A 6,754-nucleotide genomic window follows, 5' to 3' on the forward strand; every position below is an offset into this window, starting at 1 on the left:
TCCAATACACATCAACTAGTGAGTCTAATATTCTTTCACAAGTGCGCTGATATTATTTATACCATTTCTACACTAATGCAGCAGTCTGCATAACAGTAAATCTATTTTTTTAAGAATAAAAATTGAAAGTGGAAAGCCAAAGAAATATAAGAGGGGCCTGGGGATGTGACTAATGAACAGAGGAAATGTTATTTTAGTGCCAGGAATGTCTTTCTTGTTTATTCTGGACCCTATTTGGAAATTGGCATCATTTGAAATTTGTGTGAAATTGGCAAAATTGCTAAATTCTGACCACTGTATTGGATAGTTGAAATCAGTAAATGGGTGGTTTCTTCTACTCATTCAATAGAAAAAATGGAGTTCTAGAGAAATAGTTATGATTTTTGTCGACTAGTACACTGGAATTGGCCGAAAATAGAGATCAAAGTGGGCAAAATCGCCGATGGGTAAAAATCATCGAGACCGCTAACTTCGCGACAGCATAATTCCATAAGTTTTCCATCAAATTTCATACTTTTGGCGTCATTATGATCGGGAAAAGATTCTCTCTTTTCATAAGAAAAAATAATTTTTTTTTTTAAATTTGGGCGACCCTGAGAACAAGTCTCGGAGACGGCCTGTTGACCCTCAAAGGGTTAAACATTTAAAAATATACCAGAAATGTTATAAATGGTGCACAGGTGACAGTAAAACAATATCAGAGATGGCTGACAGAAACCAACTACCATTATAGTATGCTCCTCACTTATATATATACATATATATATATTATATATTTTTTTTTCTTCAACAAGTTGGCCGTTTCCCACCAAGGCAGGGTGACCCAAAAAGAAAGAAAATCCCCAAAAAGAAAATACTTTCATCATCATTCAACACTTTCACCACACTCGCACATTATCACTGTTTTTGCAGAGGTGCTCAGAATACAACAGTCTAGAAGCATACACATATAAAGATACACAACATATCCCTCCAAACTGCCAATATCCCAAACCCCTCCTTTAAAGTGCAGGCATTGTACTTCCCATTTCCAGGACTCAAGTCCGACTATATGAAAATAACCGGTTTCCCTGAATCCCTTCACTAAATATTACCCTGCTCACACTCCAACAGATCGTCAGGTCCCAAGTACCATTCGTCTCCATTCACTCTATCTAACACGCTCACGCACGCTTGCTGGAAGTCCAAGCCCCTTACCCACAAAACCTCCTTTACCCCCTCTCTCCAACCCTTTCGAGGACGACCCCTACCCCGCCTTCCTTCCCCTATAGATTTATATGCTTTCCATGTCATTCTACTTTGATCCATTCTCTCTAAATGACCAAACCACCTCAACAACCCCTCCTCTGCCCTCTGACTAATACTTTTATTAACTCCACACCTTCTCCTAATTTCCACACTCCGAATTTTCTGCATAATATTTACACCACACATTGCCCTTAAACAGGACATCTCCACTGCCTCCAACCGTCTCCTCGCTGCTGCATTTACCACCCAAGCTTCACACCCATATAAGAGTGTTGATACTACTATACTTTCATACATACCCTTCTTTGCCTCCATAGATAACGTTTTTTGACTCCACATATACCTCAGTGCACCACTCACCTTTTTTCCCTCATCAATTCTATGATTAACCTCATCCTTCATAAATCCATCCGCCGACACGTCAACTCCCAAGTATCTGAAAACATTCACTTCTTCCATACTCCTCCTCCCCAATTTGATATCCAATTTTTCTTTATCCAAATCATTTGACACCCTCATCACCTTACTCTTTTCTATGTTCACTTTCAACTTTCTACCTTTACACACATTCCCAAACTCATCCACTAACCTTTGCAATTTTTCTTTAGAATCTCCCATAAGCACAGTATCATCAGCAAAAAGTAACTGTGTCAATTCCCATTTTGAATTTGATTCCCCATAATTTAATCCCACCCCTCTCCCAAACACCCTAGCATTTACTTCCTTTACAACCCCATCTATAAATATATTAAACAACCATGGTGACATTACACATCCCTGTCTAAGACCTACTTTTACCGGGAAGTAGTCTCCCTCTCTTCTACACACCCTAACCTGAGCCTCACTATCCTCATAAAAACTCTTTACAGCATTTAATAACTTACCACCTATTCCATATACTTGCAACATCTGCCACATTGCTCCTCTATCCACTCTATCATATGCCTTTTCTAAATCCATAAATGCAATAAAAACTTCCCTATCTTTATCTAAATACTGTTCACATATATGCTTCAATGTAAACACCTGATCTACACATCCCCTACCCACTCTAAAACCTCCTTGCTCATCCGCAATCCTACATTCTGTCTTACCTCTAATTCTTTCAATTATAACCCTACCGTACACTTTTCCTGGTATACTCAGTAAGCTTATTCCTCTATAATTTTTACAGTCTCTTTTGTCCCCTTTCCCTTTATATAAAGGGACTATACATGCTCTCTGCCAATCCCTAGGTACCTTCCCCTCTTTCATACATTTATTAAACAAAAGTACCAACCACTCCAACACTATATCCCCCCCTGCTTTTAACATTTCTGTCATGATCCCATCAGTTCCAGCTGCTTTACCCCCTTTCATTTTACGTAATGCCTCACGTACCTCCCCCACACTTACATTCTGCTCTTCTTCACTCCTAAAAGATGGTATACCTCCCTGACCAGTGCATGAAATTACTGCCTCTGTTTCTTCCTTAACATTTAAAAGTTCCTCAAAATATTCTCGCCATCTACCCAATACCTCCATCTCCCCATCTACTAACTCCCCTACTCTGTTTTTAACTGACAAATCCATATTTTCCCTAGGCTTTCTTAACTTGTTTAACTCACTCCAAAATTTTTTCTTATTTTCATTAAAATTTCTTGACAGTGCCTCTCCCACTCTATCATCTGCTCTCCTTTTGCACTCTCTCACCACTCTCTTTACCTTTCTTTTACTCTCCATATACTCTGCTCTTCTTATAACACTTCTGCTTTGTAAAAACCTCTCATAAGCTACCTTTTTCTCTTTTATCACACCCTTTACTTCATCATTCCACCAATCACTCCTCTTTCCTCCTGCCCCCACCCTCCTATAACCACAAACTTCTGCCCCACATTCTAATACTGCATTTTTAAAACTATTCCAACCCTCTTCAACCCCCCCACTACTCATCTTTGCACTAGCCCACCTTTCTGCCAATAGTCGCTTATATCTCACCCGAACTTCCTCCTCCCTTAGTTTATACACTTTCACCTCCCTCTTACTTGTTGTTGCCACCTTCCTCTTTTCCCATCTACCTCTTACTCTAACTGTAGCTACAACTAAATAATGATCCGATATATCAGTTGCCCCTCTATAAACATGTACATCCTGGAGCCTACCCATCAACCTTTTATCCACCAATACATAATCTAATAAACTACTTTCATTACGTGCTACATCATACCTTCACTAAATATTACCCTAAATATTACCTAAATATTACTCAGTAAACTTCTTTCTTTCAAAACACCGGCCATGTCCCACCGAGGTGGGGTGGCCCAAAAGGAAAAACGAAAGTTTCTCCTTTTACATTTAGTAATATATACAGGAGAAGGGGTTACTAGCCCCTTGCTCCCGGCATTTTAGTCGCCTCTTACAACACGCTTGGCTTACGGAGGAAGAATTCTGTTCCACTTCCCCATGGAGATAAGAGGAAATAAACAAGAACAAGAACTAGAAAGAAAATAGAAGAAAACCCAGAGGGGTATGTAAGTATATATATGCTTGTACATGTATGTGTAGTGTGACCTAAGTGTAAGTAGAAGTAGCAAAACGTACCTGAAATCTTGCATGTTTATGAGACAGAAAAAAGGTCACCAACAATCCTACCATCATGTAAAACAATTACAGGCTTCCGTTTTTCACTCGCTTGGCAGGACGGTAGTACATCCCTGGGCGGTTGCTGTCTACCAACCTACTGCCTAGGACTCGGCAAACTTATTCCTCTATAATTTTTACAGTCTCTCTTGTCCCCCTTCCCTTTATATAAAGGGACTATACATGCTCTCTGCCAATCCCTAGGTACCTTCCCCTCTTTCATACATTTATTAAACAAAAATACCAACCACTCCAACACTATATCCCCCCCTGCTTTTAACATTTCTGTCATGATCCCATCAGTTCCAGCTGCTTTACCCCCTTTCATTCTACATAATGCCTCATGCACCTTCCCCACACTCACATCCTGCTCTTCTTCACTCCTAAAAGATGGTATACCTCCCTGGCCAGTGCATGAAATTACCGCCTCCCTTTCTTTGTCAACATTTAAAAGTTCCTCAAAATATTCTTGCCATCTACCCAATACTTACATCTCCCCATCAACTAACTCCCCTACTCTGTTTTTAACTGAGAAATCCATTCGTTCCCTAGGCTTCTTTATCTCACTCCAAAATTTTTTCTTATTTTCATCAAAATTTCTTGACAATGCCTCTCCCACTATATCATCTGCTCTCCTTTTGCACTCTCTCACCACTCTCTTCACCTTTCTTTTACTCTCCATATACTCTATTCTTCTTATAACACTTCTGCTTTGTAAATACCTCTCATAAGCTACCTTTTTCTCTTTTATCTCGCCCTTTACTTCATCATTCCACCAATCACTCCTCTTTCCTCCTGCCCCCACCCTCCTATAACCACAAACTTCTGCCCCACATTCTAATACTGCATTTTTAAAACTATTCCAACCCTCTTCAACCCCTCCACTACTCATACTTGCACCAGCCCACCTTTCTGCCAATAGTTGCTTATATTTCACCCGAACTTCCTCCTCCCTTAGTTTATACACTTTCACCTCCCTCTTACTTCTTGTTGCCATTTTCCTCTTATCCCATCTTTCTTTCTTTCAACACATCGGCCGTATCCCACTGAGGCGGGGTGGCCCAAAAGGAAAAACGAAAGTTTCTCCTTTTACATTTAGTAATACATACAGGAGAAGGGGTTACTAGGCCCTTGCTCCTGGCATTTTAGTCGCCTCTTACAACACACATGGCTTACGGAGGAAGAATTCTGTTCCACTTCCCCATGGAGATAAGAGGAAATAAACAAGAACAAGAACTATAAAGAAAATAGCAGAAAACCCAGAGGGGTGTCTGTATATATATGCTTGTACATGTATGTGTAGTGTGACCTAAGTGTAAGAAGAAGTAGCAAGACGTACCTGAAATCTTGCATGTTTATGAGGCAGAAAAAAGACACCAGCAATCCTACCATCATGTAAAACAATTACAGGTTTCCGTTTTACGCTCACTTGACAGGACGGTAGTACCTCCCTGGGCGGTTGCTGTCTACCAGCTTACTACCTAGGTATCCCATCTTTTTATTTATTTATTTTATTTATTGTCAGGCATTTGAACAATACCATACATGGGTATAAGATTCTGTATTCAAACTAATGCTTTTACAGTTAATACATTATGGCCTTCCCTCTGGTTATTGAGTATTTATTTTTGCACTTATTTATTTGAGATGATGGTATACATGTTGGGGGAAAAGTTTTATCCAATACTATATCATCATATTAATACTGTATGTATATTGATTAATTGATACACTGCTTTGCAGTTTTCTGTATGTGTACACACAAGATCTTGCTCTGTGTGTGTATGTGTGTGTACGTGTGTGTGTGTGCGTGCAAGAATGTATGCACAAGCATGTATGGTTGTGAATATGCATGCCTGCATGGTCTTTTATGTATGTACTGTATATACAAACTTTTTCCTTTTTTCCAGGACTAGATGAGGAAGTACAATACAGTAGAAGCAGGGAAAAAAAAAATCTTCTGTGACCCTTTTTTTGTACAGTATATAGAATTGTGTTTCTTGTGGGATAATTTTATATGACTGTGTGCAAGCCAGGACTCAGATATAGACAACATCACTACCAGTCACACCAAGGTTTTATATTTTTTAATATTTGTGGATAGTTTGGTCTACTTTCATATTTAACCAAAATAGTGTAAACTTCTTGCAATGAAGTCTGTCCCACATTGTGTGCTCCGTAGAATGTAGTATATTCCTCTGATATTTTAATGGTGTAAGAAGCATGTGTTGAGTGCATGGCAGTGGGGTGAGTATACAAAAGTGGGACAAGTACATGGAAGCTAGCGAGTGTGTGTGTGTGTGCATGTGTTGGAATTGAGCTTCATCTCCTAGGACCACCTCTTTACTTTCAGTTGACCGACGCGATTTCATTTTCGTATTTACTCTTGAATTTGTTCAAAGTGTGCAGTTTACTCGCATTCATTTATTATTCATTTAACTCAAAATATTTTCTAATTCAATCATCTTTGGACATCTTTTTTCTGAAAGATAATTTCACATCCTTCCTGCTCTTATATATAATGTGCCATTTTGAGCAATCTATACATTGACATTCACCAGTGGGTTTTTTTTTTTTATCACTTCTTTCTTACTGGGTCTTCTCTAATCTACTACATGTTCATTTGGTATGAAATCATCAGTACCTTCTGCCAGTCAATTAATTAGTTTTTTCTTTCCCTTATCACTGTTAATATTATTTGACAATTTCTTATTGCTATGAATAAAATTGGTTTTATTTCTATAATGTTTGGTATAAAAGATTGTAGCAAGGTTTGAGCTAGTGACACTCAGGATCCTGATGGTTGATGATTGTCATGCTGTGTGTTTGACATTTCCTATTTGCAGCTATATTATTATAATCATAACAAAGTGCTAAGCCCACAAGA

The 6,754-nt window shown here is 38.8% G+C and overlaps 1 protein-coding gene across 2 annotated transcripts in view; it reads left to right on the plus strand.

Annotated features, from left to right (window-relative positions):
- LOC128694721 (transmembrane protein adipocyte-associated 1 homolog) overlaps positions 1–6,387 on the plus strand; it is a 41,056-nt gene extending 34,669 nt beyond the window's left edge. Inside the window, exon 9 of one of the 2 annotated variants that reach the window (XM_053784980.2) lies at positions 5,778–6,387. The gene's annotated coding sequence lies outside the window, so the exon portion shown is untranslated. The remainder of the gene's footprint in view (positions 1–5,777) is intronic. The other variant, XM_053784979.2, reaches the window with a different exon arrangement.
- Positions 6,388–6,754: the final 367 nt, after the last annotated feature.

Source organism: Cherax quadricarinatus, chromosome 51 (genome assembly GCF_038502225.1).
Source record: "Cherax quadricarinatus isolate ZL_2023a chromosome 51, ASM3850222v1, whole genome shotgun sequence".
Taxonomy (NCBI): Eukaryota; Metazoa; Arthropoda; class Malacostraca; order Decapoda; family Parastacidae; genus Cherax; species Cherax quadricarinatus.